At 41.5% G+C, this 23,956-nt stretch overlaps 1 protein-coding gene across 1 annotated transcript in view; it reads left to right on the top strand.

The window, feature by feature from the left end:
* Nucleotides 1–2,754: 2,754 nt before the first annotated feature.
* Nucleotides 2,755–23,956, top strand: part of dab1a (DAB adaptor protein 1a) — a 194,466-nt gene continuing 173,264 nt past the window's right edge. Inside the window, exons 1-2 of the mRNA XM_063890590.1 lie at nucleotides 2,755–3,040; nucleotides 8,825–8,956. The gene's annotated coding sequence lies outside the window, so the exon portion shown is untranslated. The remainder of the gene's footprint in view (nucleotides 3,041–8,824; nucleotides 8,957–23,956) is intronic.

The following is a 23,956-nucleotide window of genomic DNA, read 5'->3' as shown; positions in this document are numbered from 1 at the left end:
AAGATCCACCCCGGCACACAACACACACACACATGAAGCAGCTGGCTGCTGCGTGTAGAGGGAATATGGTGATGGAAAACGTGTGTGTGTGTGTGTGTGTGTGTGTGTGTGTGTGTGTGTGTGTGTGTGTGTGTGTGTGTGTGTGTGTGTGTGTGTGTGTGTGTGTGTGTGTGTGTGTGTGTGTGTGTGTGTGTGTGTCAGTGCGCTGTTGTGGTAAAAGTTTCTGTGTCCTTCCGTTGTGCATTAATTATACATGTGGCATGTGGGTGTCTGATTGAAATGAATATTTTACTGCTTTTAATCACTGCCATTGCCAGAGTGATGGAGCATCTGGCTGTGTTACCTGGGTAATTAAAGATGCTGTCTCACACATGCACACATGCAAGTCTCAGAGGCTGTGTCTGCAGTATGAGACAGAAGTACTCCAGAGCTTACTAATGAGTAAAATTAGATTTGCTATGTTTTGAAGCAATGGGGAACATATATTTAAAAAGAATGCCTTTGTCTAACTTTGATTAGCGAAACTCTTTTCATACAGGTCAGGGGGCTATGAAGAAACCATCTTTGTTGGTGTGGCATGAGTGTCGGACAGAGGTAGCCTAAACGGCAATTAAATCTCACAGGATAATGTTTGTTAGTGTCCTCATTCAGAACCCTTTGTCTAAAGGTAAATTGTAAACTCATCTTTTTCTACATGAGCAACTGTGTATTAAGTTTTAACTTTTCACTTCTTATTCACTGAGAAGATTTCCCCTAACTGAGCAAACCTGCCACAAAAATTTTATTTTTAGCAAATAGGGCAAAACTGTGGTGCACAAGAGTTGTTTTTGTCTGGCGCAGTCTACATTTCGAGCCTATAACACTGTTATGTTTTTCCTCAAATAAAACCTTTCTAGTGCAGCTTTTTTGTAAGCCAATGTGTTAATGTGTGAGCTTTGATTATACAGTACAGCTTTTGCTAGCTAAAGACACACGCTTCACTCACAGAAATTACGATAACATAAAGGAAAATAGATATTCTCTTCTAACTCCTTCTAGTTCAACTGATTTATTAAACCAGTATTTTATTTTACTTGGTTTTGTCAGTGTTTTTTCTTGGAACTGTGCTGTGTGTCGCAGTAAAGGAACTGTCTGGCATGGGGTCATTGAGGCTATCTGGGTATTCTCTTTCAACACACAATACAGGTCCTCCTCTAATGGCTCCTCATGTCTACCCTGTCTGTCTTATCTTCTCTATCTGAGGTTGTGTGTATGTGCATGTGTGTGTGTGTTCATGGTTGAACTGGTAGAGGTTTTTATAGTCTGGCTGCTCTGATGCTATTAGAGATTAGGATGTTAACACAGTCCCTCATCTGACTGCATCGATCCCAACCCTCGCAGTGGAATCACATTAATACTAACAACGCCAGGTACAAGCTTTGTAACTCCCTTTCCTCTCTCTCTCTCTCTCTCTCTCTCTCTCTCTCTCTCTCTCTCTCTCTCTCTCTCTCTCTCTCTCTCTCTCTCTCTCTCTCTCTCTCTCTCTCTCTCTCCATCTGCTTGTCTGTCGGTGTTGATTTGAATTTGAATAACCAGCGTTCTTCCCCGTCTTTCGACAAGTAGAGGGTGCAATCTAATGAAGGGAAAACAGGGAAGGAAGATTGCCGAAGCAGAAGGGGACCAGAGGATGTGGAAATGAGATGAGATAAAATGGTTTGAATCAGTCTTCCTCAACTGCTTTGACACCAGTAGCTTTGAGTGTTTGAACGCATACATCAAGTTACAATTTAGGGTAAGCAAATGCGAAATAGTGAACAAGTTCAATTACGGGCCTATGAGAAAAAGAACAGCTTGCAACAGTACGGTTTAACTGAGGACAGATAGTGGCAAAGTCAGATTGATGATTGTTGGGTTCAAAAATCTAGATTTTCTACCTATCCAGAGCATTTGATTGGCCACAATTTGTTTTCTCAACTAATTCCATGAGTTCAGTTCAGCTCTACTTCATATATTTTTCTCTCACCTCCTTTGTGATCCCTGTGAATTCTGCAGGACAAGGCTGTCATTGTCAATAAACTGTGACGGATCTGGTTATACATTCAGACCAAAAGTACTGTCAACATTTTTAGGACAGCTCTTAATTAACTGAGGAAAAAGGTTGATTTAATTAATGTATTTACTGTGATTATTTTAGTTCATTAGATTAGTTGTCAGACATATCAAAGAGATAAGATGCTTTTTGCACCAGATTATAGCAGTTTTCTCATTTCCATCTGCAGTCCCTGGGCAGGTCAAAACAAAAATACAGCACATACAATTTAATAACAACATTAACACAAATAATATCACAACATTGATATATTAGGATTTCTTACCAGCTCATAATAGCACCACATTTGAAACAGCCTCCACTGTAAAGGACGTTCTTCCCAATGATGAAATGGTTTTGCATTGTTATTAGGCATACACCAGTGTTAGTTTATGTTTACTGCCACTAAATAAAGGTGTTCATGGATGCCATAGTTTATTAAAAAGCCCTCCACTTTTAATGCTGATGATTAGATAAAGAACACAGTAAAGTTAAGCAGAGCTATCCAGGGCACCTTAAATTACCCAATGAAGATGAGGGTCTTTTCATGGTTAATCATATGCACATTATGAAGATCTATATAAAGAATTGCTGTATGTAATTTTCAGTAATTTAGATGAGAAAAGCACAAGGGTACATACATTTTGCAAAGCTAACAACATGAGGGAAGGAAGTGTCAATCAAGTGGGAGGGTCTGTACACCCGCACAGTCGCGAGTGAAGTCTAATCAGTGCACCTGTGTGAGGTCAACATGCGCGTGATGTGTCTACCGACAACTTTCTTATTCGCAAAATTGTTGTATCTTTACACTATTTTACCAAGTTACAAACACCATGGTTCAGTAAACGCTGAAGTAGCTTCCGAAAACTGCACTTGCAAAACATTTGTCAACGTTAAACACAGGAGAGCAACAACTACCACGGATTTGAAACGCTCGAAAATGGAAGGCCAACTTCGAAAAACTTGCCGCAGGTAAGTCCCTATAAACACTCTTCTTGGTGAACAGGTTGAACATTATTGAGCTCGCTAATTAAACACGTGAAAACATCCTTCAAGTTAAATTGTACAATGGCTAAAAGTCCTGCAAACTGCATTCAGCTAGGTCATAAACCTAGCTAAAACCTAAGCTAACAAATGTTATTTTTCAAGATAAAAACATGCTACAAGTTATTTGTCAGCCAAAACATGCTTCATTATATAGTGTGTCAGTCTAAAAAAGGGTACTACTGTTACATTAAATCATGTTAAAAAATAATTTATTTAGCTAGGCTAAAACATTGAACAAGATACTTTTAATAAGGCTATAAGTTATTGTTGTTTCAAGCTAAAAACAAACATGGTGTTTCATGAGGCTCAAATGTGCTTCAACATGTGGCTTATTGAGTTTAAACATACTAAAAAGTGTTTATTAGGCTACACAGGATTCGTTTTTTTTAGTCTGAAGATTTCCAGGGAAAGAGGACTCTAGCTAAGTATCTCTGGTTGTGTATTGGAGACAGATTGAGAGCATATGCATGTCTGCCTGCTTACAGCTACTTACCAGGGATATTATGACGGATTAAGCCTGGAATAAATTACAATAATTTCACATTATCCTTGTACGTTTGTTTCTGTGACGTTTGTTTTAATTTTGACATAATTCCAGTTTTCTGCCACGGAAAACCTTAATGCCCACTACACACTGTTAGCTAAGGTTCACAGAATTGACCTGGTGCCAAAACTTTAGTGACTGGGAACAACTGCCTGCTTTTCGCTTGGTTTGAGTCCATCTGAAGTCTGTGGGCTGTACATGTCTAATGACTGTCTTGATAGCCAAGAAATTGAGGAAATTGTAAAAGGAAAACCCACAGAGCCCTTACTAAACCAAAGCAGTGACTCTCATTATGCCTCAAAGTCCTACAGATCTGCCAAGGAATTAAGTACCAGAGTGTGTGTATCTTATTGAAACATGCATGCACTGGCGAGGGGGGGAGGGTGTTTTAAAAGTGTTTAAATATCTTTATTTTTGTCCTCCCACGTCTTCCTACGTCACCTCTCCTTCAGTGTCCTTTAAGAAAACCCCTCTATCCCTCCGTCCTCTCTCTGCTTAGGCCGTGCTGCCTGTTGTTCGCTGCTTCGTTGTCATGGTTTCCATTATGCTTAATGTCTGCTCTAGCTTGAAGGACAAAGTGCTGCTGATGGTTAGTCTTCAGAGACCGAGGGAAAGACAAAGAAGCGAAACAAAGTAGGGGATTGCACTGTATACATGATATAGTTATTTTTCTCGTCCCAGAGTTGTTTAATGTCATCTTTCACACAAACACACACACACTGCGGTCTTCGATCCACATCCCCGGGGTTCCTGGGAAGGTAGAAAGGCAGCTCCACGACAACACCCCCTTTGGCGTCAGATGTTTAGAACTAGCTTATCTTTTAACTGATCAACAGGCTGGTGGAACAGCGAGTCCTCTGCTCTCTGTGGGATAAACGGCAGTCACACAGCACTGCACCAAACCCAATCAGCCGGCACCAAGCCTGTGTTATGCTCAATGAGTGTGCTGATCACTGTGGCAGTACAGGAAGAGAGAAAATGATTTGCTTGAATATCTAATGCTTGATGACTAAGTGCATGCAGTTGGTCGTGTGTCTGCGAAGGCTTCAGACTGTCAGAAATCAGGCTAAAACCGTGGACTTTATTTAGCCGACCTGGTTGGAGAGCGAGGAGGAGTCGGCACGGAGTAGTCGGGAGGGAGATGTTCATGGAGGGTGTGTGTGTCTTAATAAAAACCGGAAAGAAAAAAGAGCTTAAACCCAATCCTTTCTACACCACACACATCTCCCCTTCCACTGTGTGATTGTGTGATTCCCCCCCCCCCCCTTATTGTAAGGTTCTTAGGGCCTTTCTTAACTTTTAATAAGAGTCTTTAATAAGTCCCCAGATCATGGCTTGGTTGGTCAGGGTTTTTCTATTTCAACCCAGCTCTGCTTAATCTTACTCTAAAATAGATCTGCTCCCTCCACTCTGATACTCCTCAGCCCCTCTGCTTCCTCTGTCTGTTTCTCCAGAAGATTGTAAAAGTATTTATTAAACTACTGGGGGGATCAAGCAAGGTTGTTTCTTTCTGTGATTTGTCTCATTTATCTAGCATCTTTCTCTTTGAAATAGGACCAACGGTCATGTTTTTAAGAGAAAATAATACCTAGGTTTTCCCATTAATGAAGCAATGACGGCAATAGTAACATTGCTAAGTCAGATGTAGTCAGAATTGGGCTTTGTAAAGATTTAGTCCTTCCAGCAAGTGATATGTTTGACCCCCTGTGACTGTAGCCAGCCACCAAGAGTGACTCACACATACACAATTTGACTTTCTAAAACGGCTCCTCAGATGTGTTATCTGTGCTTGGAGTTCCCAGTTTCCACGGTTTTCATGTTGATGCTATGGTGTGTCTGTGTGTCATACTTTAGTTTCAGTCTCTTTGGCCTACTTAGGCATGTTGTAAGTAGCACACTGAGCTGCTTCTCCTATCCCTGTGGACTCGGGCTGAATAATTGAGTGGCGCTGAGGCCGGGTAATAAGCTACACTGCCGCTGTAATAACCTGCTGGACAATGTGTGTGAGTGTGTGAGTGAGTGTGTGTGCACTCACGGTGCTCGTGCGTGGTAATGACTGCTATTACTCCCGGGCTAGGGAAGCAGACACATGCTGTCTAAGGTACCAGATATGTTGTGTGTGTTTTCTGTTTGCAGGCCACATGGGTACAGACACAACATTTATTTTGTTTGTAATCTTGGTGTTTTATGTATCACTCAGGCAGGAACCTCCTTATGTCTAAGTTTAAGAGCAGGTGTCCTGTCCTCATTAATATTCTCATGCTGTTATAATCCCTTTTATTCCTAAAATACATTTAATTATGTTAATTTATATACTTGTTGCATTCTGTTATTTCTGTGGTCAGTTGTCAAAGTCATCTGGTCTCCCTTTATAAAAAGGTGCATCTGTGTGTGCATGCAGTATCAAAATCAGGCAAGGACCAGTCAGTAATTTGCATCCTACTGATGAAGTTTGGATTTCTGCATTGTTTTGACTTTATATTATTTTGATTTTGTAAATAAACTACACAATAAACTGCAATATTCTGACATTATCACTGGGTCCGAAGCATTCAGTTTCAGCTTAAACACGGTTAAATTAGTTATTTGATAAACTGATAATCCTTTTGTGCCTTCTACTGAGACCTAGCTTCAGAGAACTGTTCACAAAGTTGATTTAGTTCAACGGTAGAAGTTGTTTTCTATCAACTATATTTTGTCTACCCCCACTATTTTCCTTCCTCCTGCTCCTGTGTACAACTGAGAAGCATCCCCCACTGTCAAACGGTATACACAACTCAGCAGTTTCCCCCCCGCCAAGAACCGGTATCACTCTATGGCTCAGTGAACCCCTCCCCTGCTGTAATCTCAAACCAGCATCACTTAGGTCCTATAAATTGTTGATGCACAGCCCTAAACCTGGAATACTTCAACCCTCGCTCCAGCTCCACTCTGCCTACTCCCCTTCCATCTCTGAGTATTGGATGACTGACTGACGGGCTGCTTGTTTGATTTGTTGATTCTATTTAATGATTCAAAGCTAAAATGATAAGCAAAATTCAGGTGCTTACATGAGACTAGGGATGTCCCGATCCAGGTTTTTGCACTTCCGATCCGATACCGATATTGTATTTGCATTTCCGATCCGATACCGATACCGGCCGATACCGATACCGGCCTATCCAAGCATGTATTAAAGTTTAAAGTTATTTAGCCTACTAACTTAGTTGTCAGACTCATGTTGAAAAGAGTTTTCCTGTTTATTCAGGGATAAACACAACATTGACAAAATTATAAATAACAAACAGAAATGGCATCAATTAACAGTAAAAAGTGCAAATAATACTGTAAACTGTACACAGTTCACTCACACTCTTAGAGTACAGTATACAAACACCCGCACCCTGCAACACTCAAACACAAACTCAAACACAAACAGTCACACAGACGTGCACTTCCAGTGTAAAGTGCAAATGCACGTTCACAAATACAGTGAAAGACATGTACGTTGGGTGCCTGTACTTATGTGACGAGATAAATGATCTCAGAGAGGTACACAGGCTGAACTCACAAAAGGGACAGCACATACAAATACAAGCATACACCAAAGGGACAGAGCACAGACACACACATTTGCTGTCCCTGTACATAAAATGTGTGATGTAGTGACACTGTAATGACAGGTTTGGGTCTGAAAGAGTGTGGGCACCAATTAGCCAAATCAGTGAATTAGTGTGGAGACAGAGAGAGAAAAGGGACATAAAAGAGGCTCATTAGCAGTCTCCATTTACATTACAAATAATACTGTAAACTGTATTAAGAAAGCAAATCACACAAACAACCTGAGTAGAAAATAGTCTAGTAACTCAGCATCAGTACTCTGCTCTTGAACAAGTGTAAACCAAGGCTTTAAAAACAATCAGTGCAAATAATATTGTGAACTATTTAAAAACAAAAATGACTTCTACTCCCCAATCTCCTCCACACTTTGCTGCTCCATCTCAATCTACACACTCCCTTCAACTGTATGCCCTGGCTGCAGTCCGAGCATGATGGGGAGATTCTTTTTTACAAAGACGTTGCCTTTTTCATATTGGCCGCGTTATCTCTTTGAATTACATGGACCTTCTTTTTGTCAATCTTCCAAGCACGTAGCATATGTTCCATTGCGTCTGTGATGGCATTCGCTGTGTGTGAGCCTCTAAACTCGCGCGCATGTAAAACAGCTCTCTTTGGGGTGAAATCCGGCCCAATCCAATGTGCAGTTAAACTTAATAAAGACAAAGGACGGTGATCACAGCTCCATATATCAGTTGTGAAACTCAATAATTTGCACTCTCTATCTGTTTGGTAATGTAATCTGTAACATCTTTGTGAATCAGGGGGATCGTTTTTTCAAGGATGTAATGACGGCTGGGCATGTTGTACCGTGGTTCCAGGTGCTGGATGGTGCGTCTAAATCCCACTTTACTCACGAGAGATAATGGCTCGTCATCCAGAATGATTTCCTCGGCAATGACTCGTGTTATTCCCTGGGCTTTAGCACTGTTCAGTGGCAGTATGTCACGCTTTGCAAACGTTTGTGCAAGAGTAAGTTGTGTTGGACCTTTCTTTTTCTTTTCTTCTGTTTTCTTTAAAAACTCCTCATGCTGTTTATGGTGGTATTTCGCCAAATGCTTAATAAGATTAGTTGTATTAAAATGCCTTACAACTCTACCACCACGCTTGACTTTATTGTGGCAAGTTTTGCACTCCACCTCTTCATCTTTTTCGTCTTTTAGGGTAAAGTAATCCCACACAGCCGACATCTTTACCGGTAACTTCAAATGGCCGTCTTAATGGTTAGGACACCTGTGCATAGACATAATATTATTATTATGTCTATGCACCTGTGGGTTAGGAGATGCGCTCGTGTGTTGGTGTGCTGGAAAATGCGGAGCGGATATTAGGGAACAACACAGAAAAAAGTGGAATGGATTATTTAAATCGGTGCGCTGGAAAACACGGACCGGACTTTTAAAAAAAAAAACTGGATCGGGAGTCTGTGGATCGGCATTTTTCCATGCCGGCCGATACGCATTTTTTTGCAAATATCGGCGGCCGATCCGATCCAAATATCGGATCGGGACAACCCTACATGAGACACTGTATATCCCACCTCCTGATGCCACCATCATTCCTCCTAGTGCTTTGTACCTTTTGCAGATGAAAGTGTGCCTCCTGGTTACTGAAGCATGACAAATCAGAGGGAGAGTGGAAGAAAAGCCATTCATCAAGAAGTTGGAGTTGACAACTGTGTTTCTCGTGTCCCACGTTAGGTGAGTGTGTTATTTTTCTTGGCTTTGGATATACTTTGAAGTTCACATCACTTGTTCTTGTACTCTGTGTATGTATGAGAATGACTTGTCTACAAAGAAAGTGTGCTGCAGACAGACATGCAGACGTGTCCTGTACGTCACCATACTACTCTCGTCCTTTCTGACGAGAGTAGTATGGTGTTGCTTGGCTTTGGTAGCTCCTAATAAAGTCCCCCCTGTTGGCCAGATAACTTAAGTTTTTAAATCACACACTCTCTCTCTCATACACACTGAGTGTAAGCTGTCTGTGTGATGGATGTGACCTCTCAGACAGAACTGCTGTGTGTTGCATCTCAACCTCCAGCCTCACCTTCAGGCTATACCCATAACCGTGGCTCGTGTCTGTAAGGAGAGGGTGATTAATTAATTATTTTTTAATACTTTTCCTGAAAATACAGTGACATTAAAAAAAAAACACATGCATACACGCTGAGTTTCTCACTCACTCGCACACAGGCTCCTCGTGGCTGATAAAGACCTTTCTGGCAGAGGTTCTCCTCTGTGCTGTGGGCTCATTAATGCTCTGAGTGTGTCCCTGTGACTGAGGACTAAGCCCTCCGCTCTTATCAACAACACCAGGCGTGGTCTTCTACACACACCCCAACACCGTCACACACCCTCGCACACCCACCCACGCACACACACACACACACACACACACACACACACACACACATGCACACAATGGATTATGAAGAGTGTGGATAAGTCGCCAACATCAGCTCCGATATCCCCTTGCAGGACAATGACAGACACCCCATATCCCGTCCCACTGTCACAGCCTTGGATTGTATGTGTATGTGGGTGGGTGTGCTGATGGATGCACTGCTTTTCGATTGATCCATTTGTATTTGTTGATCCATCTGTACACAGTTCCTGTCATTGATAGGTCATTTTGTGACTGTTGAGTGTGTCGTCATTACAACAGAGGATGACATAAATGCTCTCCCCTACTTTTGTTTCCTCCATCACACATGCATGAAGACTGTGGCGTTATTTACATATTTATTACTACACCCTTCTTGTGATCCACAATTTTATTAACTGGGTGTTGGTGCAGAATAATGTAACAAGTTCAGTGAGGACAGGCGTAGTGGTTTATGGCTCTTTCAGGATGTATCATTAGAGCCTCGGGAGGCATCTATTCAGCTGCGTGGAGACTTATTACTTTAGCCTAAGGGTGAGGCCAAGTGACGTACTGTAACACCTGCCTCCCTCTACTATTCCCTGCTACGCACGCACGCACGCACACGGACTTGATGTGTCTTTCCAGTTCTAGGAACTGTTACTGTTATTTTTTTCTCTTTCCCATTTTCCAGTGCAAAAGCAATCCTGCGTTATTAAAAAGTCAGGTTTTCAGGAATTTTACGCTGAGGTCTCATTTTCACTTCATGCATTTGTACAATTGTTATTATGTGGTTTGAGTGGATTTTTTAGCCCAGAGGTCACAACAATTGTTCTGCTTGTTAGAGCCCTTCAAATAAAAACATGCGGTTCACTGAAATTGATGCTGTATTTTTAACAGTATTATTTTACATCTCCACGCTCTTGTTTCAAGCTTTAAGCCTGAGGCTGTTTTGGAAGATGCAGGGGACTCTTCGCGCATCAAATCCCTCTCTCCTCTTGTCCAGCTCTTCCTCTTTTTCTCCTGCTTAGAGTAGCAGATGTTAAATTCACAGCAAAAAAGTATTTTATATTTCATTTTGAGCTTTTTAATCTCAGCTCTCTGTAAAAGAGAACAAGTGGACCGGATGTCCTCTGGTGGGTTCAGATCTAATCACGTTGAAAGGCAGCCAGTGTAGCCTGCAGCGCTCGATAATTGGTTGACCCAAGAAACATTCCAACTCTTTCTGAGGATTCAATATTTTACGGCTGATGCTAAAATACAGATGGCTTGTACTTGAACGATGGGGTTTCTCTCCTTTACTGTCTAATTCATCAGCTTGTCCTCACAGATTTGGACCAGTCAGGTGGCTGGCTACTTATTCACAGCCATGTAACCATTACCATGGCTAATTAAAACTGCATCTGCGGCCTGGAGAGGTTTCTAGTGAGCATCATAGGGAAATCTGTCAGGGATGTAACACTTCAGGATATTGACGGACTCCAGGACACAAAAAAAAAAGAATTCTTCCATTTTCTCATCTATGATTTGTGGAGATTTATTTTAGCACACTGCAGAGAATGCGTGTGAAAATCAGTTTAACTCTGTGCATGAATGTAATGCTGTGTGTGTGTGTGGTTGTAACCCCTGGTCGTGTCTGGTGCTTGCATGTGGTCCTTTGGTCTGTTGAGGGAGTCAGAAAGCATCTCTTTAATTTGGTCTATAATTGTATTTGGCCCATGGGCATGCCATACTCTTCTGTGAGATGGCAGCAGATGAGAAAGGGATAAAAAGAAGTGGCAGAGGAAAGGAGAAAGAGACAGCAGACATGGCAGTGTGATGGAGGGAGCTTGTAAAAAGGAGGTGGCATATGGATGAAAGATGGGAAAGTGTTCAGAGGTAAGGAAAGGGAGCTGTAGGAGGAGGCTTAGGGAGGACGCAGTATTGCACGGGCGAGTGGCTGGCAGTCAAGTCAATATGACATATGAATACTGCAGGAGCCATTCTCTCCCCTCCTGCCCCCTTCAATTATTAATGTCTGGCTCAAAGTTGGCTCAACTTTTACTTCAGACCATCCTCTCCACTACTCATGAACACAAGTGAGAATACAGAAGATGGACAAAAGTACACAAACAACAGAAAAAAGAGCTAGCTAGATGGGGAGAGAAGCACAACTCAGTATGCAGGGAGCAGAATGAGATGAAGTTAATCTACTCATCATTTATTTCTGCGGGAGCAATAGAGCCAACTGTTTGTTTTCTGCAGTGCATGTTCAATCCAAAGACAGGTATGAAACATTAGCCATCACATCAGTGATCATCCCAACCTGCTGCACACATTAAGTTATAAATACAGGCTGCTATACATAGCTTCTGTGTGTTTTATTAAAAATAATTGCTTTCATTTACAGTGTGCTCTCAAAGATGGAGACAAAATAAGGTCATTGTAGTTTGAGGCAACATGTTACCAAGATGTCGTTTGTACTGCATATCAGCTGATGTGTTGATGCTAAAACATTTCGAAGGGTGTTGAAGAAACCACTGCTCATGACCTTTTTTGAAAATCAACACTGGAGTTGTGTAAGGACGCACAGGGTACATCAGGTTCAAATCAGGTTTAACAGTTGGTTGTCTAATATGTTGATTGGTTATTAAGGAAGCTATAAGAGGAATAGATGTAGGTCAGGTTGAGTCAGCTGTGCAACAGGTGGAAGTGCTGTGAGATATGAAGAGCCTATCGGCTGCAGTTGATCATGACCTACGTGGTACTGGCTATACTGGTTTGAATTATACGGACTGATGTCATTTCTAATTTGTGTTATTTAAACGCAATTAAATGCCACATTGAAACTTGTGAGTGTCGCATCAGATATGTGTGAGCTGATAACTAAAGAAAGTTTGGAATATCTCAGGACGGCTTTTTGGCTACACTGTGGTTGTTTGTCCTTAAGTGACTCCATGACTGGGCAAACTATTGCCATGACGCCAGTTTGCTGACATTATGGCTCCTGTTGACCCTAACCGCGGTAAGGAAAGGCGGTACTTTGGAGGGAGAAGGTGGGCAAATAGGTGCTTTATTTTGTGTGTGAAGGCTGGAGGACGGGCTGGGTCAGTGTGATTTGATGGGGTGTTGGCAGGATGCCCCACGGCAACAGGGTGACCCGGGTATAGGAGATCCGCCCCAGCTGGCTATGAGAACTTCGAAAGTGGATGTCAAGGTCTCCCATGCTGTTCGCACACGCACACAGCTTTTGTTTTGAATGTTGACCTTGTTGGGCTGACAGAGTTAGCAGGAGCAACACCTCTTTGGCAGCATCATCTGTTTGCTTAACGCATTGCAGTGTGCTACTGTGCGTGTGCTTCTGCAATGTGTGTGTAGTTGTGAATAAACCCTCAGTGGACACTGGAATTTATTTGTAACAAAGCTGAAAAATGATGCCGGAAAACGAGGGAAGCAGAAGAAAGGCGAGAGAAAAGCAACAGGAGGTGTTGTTAGTCTCTCTGCCGTAGGCTTGCAGTGGATGTTGGAGGAAGCTTGGCGAACCAGCATCAGTTCAAAGTGCAGAGATTCAATCAATTTGTCCTTTGAAGTGAGATGATGAAAGCACAATTGACAAGTTACATGTATGCAGGCATAGTTTTGGGAAATGTATATCCATCAAATTAGATTCCTGCTGTGAACAGCGCCCCCTGAGAGTGTTTGTTCCTGAGGAAAGATAACAAGAGTGGACGTCTTGATGTTGCTCTGACAGCCGGTTCTACCTTTGTTAGTCTTGTGTTGAAAGTGAGTCTGATTTTTACAGCACGGACATCAGGTCTGCTGGTTGAAGCTTCATTCTTAGTTCAGTTTAGAATCAGATTAAGAAATATTACACAACACTACAGGCAAAGGTTATGTAAGACATTAAAGTATTGACTCACTTAAATAAAGTTTTGAAGTAAAAAGAAAGTATATTCCGAGTTTCTTCTTTGGTATCTCGAGGCCATGTTTAAAATAAGTGTCCTTTACATGTTATCCTACTTTGCATTGGTGAATTTCATAGATGTGTTTGTTTATAAACTGAATCAATCCAAATGAAATAAAGTTCTTGTGAGCAGTGAGTTTGTGTACCGAAACTGTCTGAATACTTGCTGTAGTATATCAGTCGAAATACTTTATACCTGATTTGGGAGACACTGCAGCTTTCCTGCACTTTTTCCTGCACCTGTACGTTGAAATGTAAATTTAAGCTATGTGTATATACTCTATGGATGTATGTGTGTTCTTGCATTCAGTGTGGCTTTAGAGTGTGTGTATGTGAAGCAGCACTGCCTGTGTGTTACAGCTCTTGGAGCAGTGATTGACGAGGAAGTGTGTGTGTATGCGCAGTACCAGCAGAACTCAACCCCATCTGACTGATCTGTAAATATTCCCCCTTTCTGCTGCCTCAGCAGTCTCTGCTGGAGCACAACACATGGATCACATTGGCAGGGACGGAGCGAGGCTACGTGGGGAAAGCTAACAAGTATAGGCGAATGAGAGGGGAGGCTGGGAGGGACTGGGGAAGTGGAGGAGTGTTAGAAAGAGGGGAGGCAGGGAGAGTAGTGTGGCTGCAGAGCTCTCCATCAGAGCTGCAACATAGGGTCCTCAGGCCCTGCTGGACCCCAGCCAGAACCACACAGCAGCAAACAGAATTAACTCTGTCTTTGTCCCTCTGTTGTTCTGACTCTGGACTTCTCTGTTCTCCTTTCCTCTTTTAATCTGTCCGCTCGGCTATAAAAACTATGGATCAAGAGATTGATGATAGAGGCACGCTGATGGATCAAATCAGAAGCATTTCAACCGTACGTCTACACCTACAGACCTCTGAAAGTAGATATCCAAACAAATCACAGAGCAGGTTTATAGTCAGTTCTCTTAACTGTTTGTAGTTGACGTTGCTTTGCTGCGGTGCAACACGGTCCCAGAGAGGCACTACTGAAAGCACAACATGGATATTTGCTGTGTTTCATTTGCTTCATGTAAACCCTTTATAGATAACCCTGTAAAATACATTCATTACCAAGGTTGAAACAATGACCTGCTTCCCTTTTCCCTCATGTTATTGTGCATTGCTTAACATTTTACTGCAACAACAAAATGATGGAAGCATTATCTCCCCTCCTTCGTAAAGAATAGTCCAGGTAAAATATGAGTCTCGCTTTGTTGGCAGACCCGCCGTGTGTAGCTAGGTGAGGTTGGGTATTGAGCTTGACAGTGTAGGGTCAGTATAGCCCATTGTTCCCAGGAAGGCTAGAATACGTTGCTCGATGTTTGGACGTCTGGCCAATCCTAACACTTAAATAATACACAGGGTGGTCTTGCTTTGGGATTCATAAAAACGCTTGGTCCAGTTTACCGTGTGCTAGAGAAAATAAGAGAGAAAGGATTTAAGCTCTTTTTCTAACATTTAGAGAACTCCACCAGCTCTTATTCTGGCTGCCATTTATAAACTGTTGTGTCATTTCTCTCTGTTAGGAACCTTTCTAATTAAAAAGACAATTTGAACGCATCTTAAGACGAAGCACATACTTGGATAGATGGGTTAGGAAGAGTAAAACGGAAGCACGGCTACGGCACTTATTTGCTGCCTGTCGTCTCTGTCTTTTTGTCCCTGCTGGTCAGACGTTCTGCTGAGAAGCAAATGCTTGGCTTCAGATGAAATGGACATATTGATATTAAAGGCCAGTCCTGCAGTGGAGCGTTACTGGGTAATTTTCTAAAGTAAAAGGACATTTTAGTCTTGACCTTTTTATGAATCTATTTCTTTAGACATTTTCCTTGACACGCACATCCTCATATTCACATTTCACAGCAGAGACAGGCAGAGTGTTTCCGGGCGGAACTAAAATCTTTAAAAGCCACTTTGTAAGGTTGGTCCACAAGCTAATTCCATTCAGTGTGAAATGAAATTGTGAGCTTGTGTGAGGCTTGTCCAAGTCTTGATTCGGAGGCCTGCAGCTCCTTTTTAAAAGAGGATTTTAAAAAGAGCAAAGGTTTGGGACAAAGTGGCTTTGTTGATTGTGTGAAATTAGGTCCTGCATATGGGCTTTTAAAACTCATGCGAGGCCCTGTTATATAAAGCCTCCTAGCATTTCCATTACTCTTTTGACAGGAGCATATGACAATAGCTTTCCTGTGTGGTAATATGATTACATTAACATGGGGGAATGGAGCCAGTTGCATCCAGAGAGCTCATACTGTATCAAACAGGCTCCCTCTGAATGGCTGCTGCACTGCACTGAACAATCAACAGTGAGCTATACTGTGTATTTTCTACACTCTTATAACTGGGTGTTGCGCCATGTTTTATGTTGGTTAATGCTCTCAGTTCAAGGTCAAAATGCAGTTAAGGTAACACTATTGTAGTTAGCATTGTTTGCACTTTGAACTGCTAACATGAAATATTATGCACAAGTGATGTGTGCAGAACCTGTCGAGTAAAATAATATACTCAACATCTATTAAAGCAACATTTTGCAGATGCAGTGCACTTCTAAAATGCCTTTTGTTGTAGTTCAAACTGCATTTAAACCTCTGTATTTTGTTCATGCTTGAGTTGAGAGGCTGTCAAAATCCCATCTAAAGCTTACTGCCACAACAGATCAAGATTGACACTACTCTCCGTGGATATTATACAAAACCCTCTAGGAAACTATACAGAGTATTATAAAAACATATCAAAGGAAAGCAGTGATGCAGGCTCCTTAATGCAGAGCCATTCAGCTGTCATATTTTATATTTACCACATTTAAATTTCACTTCAGTAAATCTTAAGTACACATACTTCATAAAAAGTGTTTACTGTGCAACTGTAACACTCAGAAAAATGCCATCAAACATGGATTCATAAATAATTCATTTGACTTCACTATCGCCAGATGCCTGATAATGACAGACTTACTGCATCCCTACAACGCCAGTCACATGTCTGTTGTTCTTTTACCTGAAATGTGTTTTTTACTTAATTCATGATCATGTTGTAACTGTTTAAACCCCAAGCAGCGAACTGTTATTGTTGCCCACTAGTTCTTTGTTGTTCACTTTTGCTGATGCAATCACCAATTTTAGCCACAGGGATCATTAATATTTAATATCAGACAAATTACCTTCTTAGTTTTGGTTTCATTTCAGTAATTATTTTACTACTCTGAGACATTAGATCATCATTCTCAAGAAGTGTCATCAAAACATCCATAATGAGTATTAACGGGACAGCAGGGATAACTTTAGACCCTTTATCTTAAAGATGCTTTACTCAGTCAGGGCAAACAAACCACTCAACACTCTAACATCTAACTGTGTGTGTGTGTGTGTGTGTGTGTGTGATAACAGGAAGAGAACGAGGCATTGTCACCTCAATATTGACCTCCACTTGTCCTCCTAATTAACAGATAACCTTTAATGAGGCATTGGCCTCACAAGCCCTAATCACTGAAATGTCACATTTATCTAGGCAGCGACACATCCTGAGCCCACACACACACACACACACACACACACTCACACACACACACACACACTCACACACACACACACACACACACACACACACACACACACACACACACACACACACACACACACACACACACACACACACACACTTAGGCAAATACGCGTACAGTGGAGAATGTGTTGAAGTGTCCTGTCGTGCCATAAATGTCATCTGACTGTAATGTCCAGGGCCTGCCTCTGTGCTCTTTACAGATGGAGGGGGTGGGTGTGATGGAAACAGGCTGGGAAAGATCAGCATGTCACAATGTGTTGTCGTCTTACATTGAGAGGAACAGTGAGCTGAACACACAAACAAATTAGTTTAATCTGATGACACTTTTGATCGAGTCAAGTGTGTCATAGCAGAGTGGTAACATCCAATTATTAGACCGGTTCTGCTTTGAGAAAACAATGTCGGAATCATTTTGTAAATCTGAAAAGTGGGAAACGTCAAAAATGGATGGGAGTTCAAACTAGGGGTGTCACTTTTTGAAAAAGTCACAATAGATTTTTTTAGGCTTAAATTTTCATTGAATCGATTGTAGAATCGATTATCTACGTTTCAATTTTCAAAATAAAGGCCAACACACTGCCATTAGGACTAACGTAAAGAGAGCGCAAGAGACGTACAGGTCAGCATTTCTGATTATTTATTGCGTGAAGTTCGTGTATAACAAACAGGAGCATTCTCGAAAAACAATAAGCAGTATGGACTGCCATAACATCAATGACGAAAAACATTACTGCAGGCTTCTGGCTGTTTACCATTATAAATATGAAACACATTTTGCATAGGCAGGCGATTGTTAAATAGTTTGAAAATAAAACTTAAAATTAGGACTAGCCAACAAAATAGGTTGAAAATATTTCACTTAGACAACACGCAGGATCGCTACATTCCCCACAACAGACAGTGGACCAGAACATACTGAGTCTGCATATGTCCCTTCATATGCAGACTCAGTTGTAGTGCTGCTGTGATATGGGAACTCACGATCGCACAGTTTGCATACCACTTTGTCCCTCTCCATAGTTTTGCCTTCTGCCCAAAATCCGAAGTGCTGCCATATCGAACTCCTCATGTGATTAGGGGTTATCACTCCTCTCTCATATCGCGCAGGTTGATCGCCGTTGCCCTCCATTTTTTTGGCAAAACACTAAGCCACGGCAGCCGATTGACACTATCAGGCTGTTTCCGGTGCGTACAATTGGTGGGAATTTACTTTTTAGCCGTCGCAATGCCTACTGCACTTTCGGAATTCTTTTCTTTTCTGCTTGTTTGTGAGTTATGTTAATAATAATCATAATGAAATAAAATGTTTTATTTGTTTAATTCGTTAAAAAATTAGTTATTTGGTAAAAATCGATTCCCTCTTTTCGTTTTCGAAGCGTGTGTTGGTCGGTCCAATCGATTGTACAATCGATTCTCGAACGTAAAGTGACTGCCCTAGTTCAAACCCAACAATATCCTCTCCTCTGTACACACAACTTTCCTTTGATCTCTCCTCTGTCACTGTCTCTTTTCTACTCTTTCTCCACTTCCTTCCTGCTTCCTTTGGGTCCTCTCTTTGAACACAAACAACTTCTTCTGACACTCCATTTATGGGGAGGAAGATTGATGTGTGCGAGGTGTAGGTGTACTTTTAGGCGCACACACAGGCTCACACACACACCGTCTTACATCCAACCAGATATCCGTCAGGGAGCTGTTGTTTGTAAGGAGGGTAAACTCTGCCCTGGATGTGGTCACTGAGGAGAGCTCTTAAGCTGTGCTTTGCTATTGTGGCTAAATAGATTTTCCACTTTTTGGCTAGTAAATACAAATAAACCTCCTGCAGTTTGACAAAAGCAATAACCTCACACCTCAACTCTGTCATCTGACAGGTCTGTAGGTGTTTCATAATGCCTAAAATGCTGATTTATTTAAATACCCATGAATATTATAATGGGAATCTATGCATGTGTCTTTGATTCAGTGAACTGCTGGTACTTTGAAATAGACCTTTTAATTATTGACATGCAATAAATGTTTCTAGGTCTACAGAATATTAGAGAGATACTGATTTTCGTTACAAATGCATGCAACTTTATAGCATGTCGATGTTTTTAAAGTGGAAAAAATGACGTTTGGCTATTCATTGGCTCTGCAGCAGGGAGTGAGGCTGGTGTTTTAATGTAAATCGCTTTAGAAGAGAAACTGTCAACTCCCATCAAGCAGATACGTGACGGCCTCTGAATCTTGAAGAGGGGTGTGTGTGTGGTTTGTTGGCCGTTCTGCACTGCAGCCTAATGCAGAGATGTACCCGTGCACTGTTTTGGTCTCATCCCCCACCCTTTGTGCACATACACACACACCAAATGTCAAGATGTACGAACAGACACAATTGCATAGATATTCCCCCTGCAACTTGAGCTCTCGTCGCGCCTCCCTGACTTTCTCTCATTGTCTGAATCCAAGATGAATACACACTCGTGTGTATGTGTGTGAGTGTGTATGTGTGAGACTCACACACATACATAGCTGCACAAATTATACCACCCGCACAAACACGTTTTCTTTAGGTTAGAGGACAATTTGTTCAGCATCTGTGAAATTAGACATGGGTTTACAATGTAGGCCTTTCAATACTGATCACTGTCATACAAGTGTGTGTGTGTTTGCGTGTGTTTGTGTGTTTTGTCTTAAAGAATTAAGAGCAGTCCTGTTTCTTTGTGTCTATTTTTTTTGTGAGCAGGCAGTGAGCTTCAATGGGGAAACTTCAGGGTTTGCACGTCTTAATATACTGTATATTTCTGTACCCAGACGGGGATTGTATTTGGCTTCATGAGTATAACCAACATGCTCCTTTATGTAAGACTGCCCCAGGCCTACATGGATCTGTTAGCCAACACTGAATTGCTTTCTCTTTTTATTTTCTCTTAGTGTGCCTGCCATTTAGAAACCAGATTGTTACAGTTTACTATAAAATGTACTGAATACAGGCCTGTATGAAATGTCCTGTTTTGTAATGGCTATTTGATGAGGAAGAAGCTTTGCTTTGTTTATTTGAAGACGCTACACAATGTACAATACGTTTTAAATAGTAAACGTATCACTGAGAAGAATATGGTAATGACAGAAAAGCATCACCTTAAATAGAAAAGTTTTGCTCCGTCAAGAATAGATTTTGATGGAGCTCAATAACGCTTCATACTTCAGGGAGTATGCACAGTATCCCTCAGGCTAAGACATGCCTTAATATATTTAGCTTTTTCCATATCAATGTCGGGTTTTTTTCAAATTCTACATTTTACTAGAGTATGGCCCTTTGGTTTAATGTGTTAAGGTTTGTTTGTCTCCACGGTTGCAGAAAGTGTCAGAGGTGTCTAGTTATACGCTCTCTCAGGTGGCATTAATGTGCACTGTGACATTAAGCAGTACCAAGCCTTCGTGCTAGATCTGGGCTTGTGTCCTCATAGTTGCATATTTGCATGTAGGCAGCTATTTTCCCAGTCTTCATTATGGTTTCAACTGTAATTGCTGGAAGAAATGTGACAGAACTGCAGCTCCATTATTAAATTACAATCAGAACAAAAACTAAAAAGAAATGTCACTCTCCTTCAAAATCCGACTTGATTAATTTTACTCTAAATTTGGATAACAATCAATTTGATTCCTCAATTAATCCTAACTCCAACACTTATTTTCTCCCCAGCAGACTCGCTCCTTTTTCCAACATCATGTGAGTTAGTAAAATATGTAAATACAAACATGAACATAACGTGTAAACAATGAACTATATAGAGAAATGTAATGTAGTAATCTGTCACCATGCATGCACTTTGCCTAGGGGCTGACCTGACCTGTTCTGAGGGATGCAGACTGCCTTTGGAGGAACCTTTGAGCCAGAACGGCCTTTTAAGATGCAGTAGGCCTAGAAATACTGACTTTGTCACACGGTGGCATTTCTTCACTGGGGTCACAGTGGCCTCTGTTACAGGAAGTATTTGTAGGACAATATTGGATAACTGCATCATAAGCCTCATTTGTGTGTGAGTGTGTGTGTGTGTGTGAGAGACACACACTGGACTCCAGTTAAATCAAAGCAGCCTCCCTGAATCCTCTGTCGCTGAAAACTAAGTTTGTCTGGGAGCTAAAAGAGACTGGTGAATTATTAAAGCTAGCTGAAGCTTCACTCAGAGAACCAACAGACCACTGAGACAACACACACACACACACACACACACACACACACACACACACACACACACACACACACACACACACACACACACACACACACACACACACACACACACACACACACACACACACACCAGGCCAGTCCGATGTAATACCCACAGGGTACCACACTCTCAATCGCTACACATGAAGACTGTTGACTGCTCATGCTGAGCAAAGCTGGAGGATTTCACTGTTGCAGATGGACTGCTGTAGCCTTCCAAACATCCAGCTATAGGCGACTACCACTACAGTTCACTACAGCAGGAATAAATATCTCCCACCTGGAAAACAACATTAGCAGCTTGTAGCCTGAACACAACTCAGGAGTCCAACACGATTTAAAAAGATCCACTGCTGCTGCCTCATTTTTTTGACCTTCATTCTGATGACATTTGTGATTTATTAGAGAAAAAACAAGAATACTGTGTTGCAACCTAGCTCTGTACTAATTAGGCATGCACCCACTGTGATTTGCTGGACTAATACTGATCAAATAAACAATATGACAGAGATCTGACGCCGGTACTGACATTTACTTTCTTTCTTATTTAATCTCCGTATTATGCCTGGGAGACAAGTTAATCTTTCATTAGGAAAAAACAACTGAACTGTCATTCAGTACTTCACCTTGTGGAGCGAGGTCTGCTTTTACTAAGAAGTCCTTACCGCAGCGGCCTGAGCTCGAACTTGAAGAGTTTTGTCTTCTCTCTTTCCTTGTCAATCTTCAGTAGGAAAGCAAACACCAAAAATACAATCTTGTATTTTAGTTGATTTGTAGTCTGCTTTGTATAAAACAGAAATTGTACAGTTCAGGAATTATATGACTGCACTCATTTCTATAATTACAGATTTGAACCATCACTCTACATCAGACTGTCTCCAGGGGGCGGGCCGGGGGTCTGAGCATTTTCTGCTCATGTTGCCATCATGAAATTCCAATGTTGTTTTGTCTCTTCACACTGATATAAAAAACATGTTGTGAGAAAGTGGAAATATATTAAACAGACAGGCTGACTGAGCCTTAGTAAAATCACTTTTTAAAATGTGAAAGTAGGGCCCCCAAAATGTCTACTAAGAACAATGATGCTCATTGGACAGATGCAGTAGATGACCCATTGCATATAGAGAGTGGAATACCGCTCTGTGTGAGTGGTGTGGTTTTCATAGTGTGGTTTATAACTACTGTATGAGAACTGTGCCCATCAGGTGTTTTTTGTTTATCATCTTTAATGTTTTGCATGATTTGAGTCACTCCTCCCAGAAGTAATAGTTGCTTTTGGTTGCGTCACACTCGGGCATAATTCATGACACAATTAAGGTTTTTACAAAAAGCTGAAATCCCCCCAAAAACTAAATATCAGTACAGATTCTGGTTGGAGACACTGCCAGTTGATTACTCACAGGCTTCTGGTCATTATAAACTGTATGTGGCCATGGAGAATGTTGCATTTATGTAATAACTTTATTGATAGAGCAGTGATGACATTTCTTTAACAATGTTTCAGACATTTATTTGCAGTCTGGAAAGATCAATGTCACAAAGAGAATAAGGCCATGGTATATTGTACCCGCTGGTTTATTTAAGCTGCTTTAATTGAGCTCAGTGAGGTCTAAAGCAGGAACACAGCTTCATCCAGCTGATGATCAGGTGTTCCTGTGCCAGCTACAGACATATACAGTGGGGCAAAAAAGTATTTAGTCAGCCACCAATTGTGCAAGTTCTCCCATTTGAAAAGATGAGAGAGGCCTGTAATTTTTATCATAGGTATACCTCAACTATGAGAGACAAAATGAGAAAAAAAAATCCAGAAAATCACATTGTAGGATTTTTAATGAATTTATTTTCTAATTATTGTGGAAAATAAAAAGTATTTGGTCAATAACAAAAGTTCATCTCAATACTTTGTTATATACCCTTTGTTGGCAATGACAGAGGTCAAACGTTTTCTGTAAGTCTTCACAAGGTTTCCACACACTGTTGCTGGTATTTTGGCCCATTCCTCCATGCAGATCTCCTCTAAAGCAGTGATGTTTTGGGGCTGTCGCTGGGCAACACGGACTTTCAACTCCCTCCAAAGATTTTCTGTGGGGTTGAGATCTGGAGACTGGCTAGGCCACTCCAGGACCTTGAAATGCTTCTTACGAAGCCACTCCTTCGTTGCCCTGGTGGTGTGTTTGGGATCACTGTCATGCTGAAAGACCCAGCCACGCTTCATCTTCAGTGCCCTTGCTGATGGAAGGAGGTTTTCACTCAAAATCTCACGATACATGGCCCCATTCATTCTTTCTTTACACAGATCAGTCGTCCTGGTCCCTTTGCAGAAAAACAGCCCCAAAGCATGATGTTTCCACCCCCATGCTTCACAGTAGGTATGGTGTTCTTTGGATGCAACTCTGCATTCTTTCTTCTCCCAACACGACGAGTTGAGTTTTTACCAAAACGTTCTATTTTGGTTTCATCTGACCATATGACATTCTCCCAATCCTCTTCTGGATCATCCAAATGCCCTCTAGCAAACTTCAGACGGGCCTGGACATGTACTGGCTTAAGCAGGGGGACACGTCTGGAACTGCAGGATTAAGTCCCTGGCGGCGTAGTGTGTTACTGATGGTAGCC

The sequence above is a fragment of the Eleginops maclovinus genome, chromosome 9, assembly GCF_036324505.1.
Source record: "Eleginops maclovinus isolate JMC-PN-2008 ecotype Puerto Natales chromosome 9, JC_Emac_rtc_rv5, whole genome shotgun sequence".
NCBI lineage: Eukaryota > Metazoa > Chordata > Actinopteri > Perciformes > Eleginopidae > Eleginops > Eleginops maclovinus.
This window is presented reverse-complemented; position numbering and strand designations above follow the sequence as displayed.